The following is a 3,383-nucleotide window of genomic DNA, read 5'->3' on the forward strand; positions in this document are numbered from 1 at the left end:
ATTGTAATGACCCTCAAGGTCATTTTTTTGGAATTTTTGTAAAATGACCATTTTACCCCTCCATTTAGATGCCCCGAGTCGTTTCTAATTGTTACCGGGTGTTGATTTTTAGAAAATCTTATGAAAAGTTAAGTCCTTGGAAATTTTGAGTTTCATAAGCTTTAAGTATTAAAAAGTGGTATTTGGGGTCAATTGGAGCTACGGGTCTCGGAATGGAATTCCGTCGATTCCAGCAGCTCCGAAATGTCGAAATAGGCTTAGAAGACTTTATGGAATCAGTTTTGGAGCTGTAACGAAGATTTGAGGCCTTGAGTTGAGAATTTGAGGAACTTTAAGCCAAGGTTTGACTTTGGTCAACTTTTGGAGTTTCGATGCTCGGAATGGAATTCCGATGACTCCGTTGGATTCAGGAGATGGTTTTTGGTCTAGAAGAACTGTTGGTTGAATTTTTAGAGGTCCCGAGTCCGTTTTGGTATTTTGAAGGCCTAAGTTGGTTTAGTTGCGACTTTTCGAATTTTGGGCCAACGAAATCTCGAATTCAAATTCTGATGGTTCCATCAGCTCTGGAATGACCAAATTAGGCTAGTAGCATTGTTGGAATGACTATCGAGTCAATCGATACGAGTTTGGGATCATTTGGAGCTTTTAACTTTAAAAGTTAGCCTATGGTTAACTTTGGTCAACATTCTTGGAAAACGCGCTCGAATAAAAATTCTGACATCGCGGTTAGTTCCAAAATGTCGATTTTGGTCAGGAACGACCTTTCGTTCGCTTCCCGAGGCTCCCGAGCTAATATCGAGACCCGTTGTGGAAAATGGCTCTTGGGTGTGGGGCCCACTTTTTATTAAAATGATCTCGTATGGAAATTCTGAATGCGCCATTGAGTCCGTAACGTCATATTTAGTGGGGTAGAATATTTGGTTTATTTTTATCGGATTCCGAACGAATTCCGAGTACCCCATCGGAGATTTTGGATTCTCCGAAATCTGAAAAAAACACAGCTACAGCAACAGCCCATTTTGGGTTTTTTTCTCCAACTTTAAAACCCCATAACTTGAGTATTAGGGCTCCAAATTGGTTGATTCAAAAGGCAAAATTGTGAGGTTTTTCGTGGAGAACGCATTGGAGAGATTGAAAACTGATTTGGAGCATTCGATTCAGGTAAAAATCGCGATTTTAATTGCAGTTGTGTCTATTTTCGGATCTAATTTTTGAAGAACTTTGAGTAATTGTTTCTTGACCTATATAAATCCGATTTTGGTGATTCAAGGGTCTAAATTCAAGAGAATTTCGTGAGGAATCTCGTAGTAATCTCATAAACGCGAGAAGAAGCTTTGTTCGAGGTAAAAATGCGTTTTAAGTTACTGATTTAGTCATTTTCGGAATGAAATTTTGTGGAATTTTGGAAGAGTGTATCTTGGTCAATATAACTCCGTTTTGAGTGATTCTTGATTCTAGATTGTGGGGTTTTTCTCAAGAAACGTTATGGTGTAATTTATTTTGATTGACAGATTTTTGTTTTTGAGAAATCGACGTGTAAAGAGGCTGCCTTATATCATTTTCTTAGTTTGAAAATGTGGGAATTGATTTTTGATCGTCTTACGTAATTTCTCACCCCGAATTGTGTTATAAATCTGATTTGTGAGCTTGGTGTGACGTTTAGAACCTGTTTTGGGGGTCAAATCCGGAATTTCGTATGTGGGTCCCACAATTCCCGTTTTCGACCCCAAAATTGGTCCGTCTTCAAAAAATCATGAAATTAGTGTCTAAACGACCATATCGACGTTGTGGTTCTATTTTTGACAGCTTGGCAGCGTTTCGAGGCTGTTTGAAAGGGAAAATCTCCAGCACAGTGATTTGGAGCCCGCGTGTTTGGCCTACAGGTAGGCTACGGTTTTACCTTTCTTTAGATTGAGCTGGAATGTGTGAAAGCATGTTGAAATAGTTGGAATTTGGGTTGGGTAGTTTGATTGTATATCTTAGGTGTTAGAAATCATGTTTTAGGCTTATTATCGGGTTTTCAGATATTTAGAAGCATGTGTATCTTGTCGTTATTTGTTAGCATTACAAGTATAGTTGAATGAGTATGTTGTTGATACGGTGGGGTATGTTGGCCTTAGTATAGGATGTAAACTTGCTTTAGATGTCCCGGCGTCGCTCTGGTAGACTTAGATCCTTGTAGAATAGTGTAGCGGGCTAGTGCCTAGTAGTTTGGCCTTAGCTAGGCGTTACTCTTGCTCTTAAAAATACCACCATCCATAACTCGGTATAATCGTGACTTTCGTGATGCGTCGACAATACTAGATTTCGTGATCGTTGACTTTGGCTCTGGTTTCAGTTTTGGCGGCATATTGGTTGACTCATCGGGATGGAGATTCTCGGTACTATTATTGTTTAGTTTGAAAGGGGAATATTCGGCACCATAGGATAAAATATCTGTGAGCATCCGGGTACCCAGTCCCGGCCTCCATTCTGAATTATCGGGGAGCATCCGGGTACCCAGCCCCGGCCTCCGCCGACTTGCTAGTATGACGAGCATCTGGGTATCCAGTCCTGACCTCGATCATATCGATGTGTTATGGCGAGCATCCGGGTACCCAGTCCCGGCCTCGACCGCACTTATGTATTATGGCAAGCATCCGGGTACCCAGTCCCGGCCTTGGCCACTTTGAACATTCGGGTGAGCATCTGGGTCCCAGTCCCGGCTTCGACCCCTAAGTCACCACTAGATTGATTGACTCTTAGAGATTTTGGGTTTGGAAATGATATAGTACTTCGGCTCCTAACATCGCAGACTCTTGGTTCCTAGCCTTGGTAGTTGTAGCTATTCTGTGTACTCGGCGGGCTTATGGGGGTTCGTCCGAGTTTTTATTTAACTTGCGCACGAGTGTCCCAGTTGGGCTTATGGGGCCCAGTTGGGTATAGTTAGCTGTAGTTTTCATAGGTAGTACTCTTTTCCCTTTTGATGCTTATGTTGACTCCTATTTAGGCTATTCTTCTTTTTCATATTATTTTTATCTTTTCTGCTCAGTCGGCCTATGATGCCTACTGGGTACCTGTTGTCTTGCTACTCATACTACACTCTGCATTTACTTTCGTGATGCAGGACCAAGCACCAGCTATCGCCGTGGATAAATTGAGCCTGTTGCAGTCAACTTCGGAGACTAGGGTGAGTACTTGGCGTTTTTAGATCATTCCTGTCTCCTTCAGCATGGATGGCCCGTCTTTTACCTTCTGAGACTAGCCAGTTGTTTTATATCTTTTCGGTCCACTTTCGGGACTTGTACTCGTATTTTATTTTGTAGCAGCTCTGTACTTGTGACTTCCAGGTTCTAGGAGGGATCTTTAGTTGTTTAAAACATGTTTTGGTTTACTTCTACTTA

General features: G+C 41.6%; 1 long non-coding RNA gene across 1 annotated transcript; it reads left to right on the forward strand.

Annotated features, from left to right (window-relative positions):
* Positions 1-1,040: 1,040 nt before the first annotated feature.
* Positions 1,041-3,383, forward strand: LOC129880497 (uncharacterized). The gene is made up of 4 exons (XR_008765407.1): positions 1,041-1,161; positions 1,271-1,343; positions 1,807-1,883; positions 3,107-3,383. It is a non-coding gene; the product is annotated as an uncharacterized LOC129880497 (long non-coding RNA).

This window comes from Solanum dulcamara, chromosome 1, assembly GCF_947179165.1.
Source record: "Solanum dulcamara chromosome 1, daSolDulc1.2, whole genome shotgun sequence".
Lineage (NCBI taxonomy): Eukaryota > Viridiplantae > Streptophyta > Magnoliopsida > Solanales > Solanaceae > Solanum > Solanum dulcamara.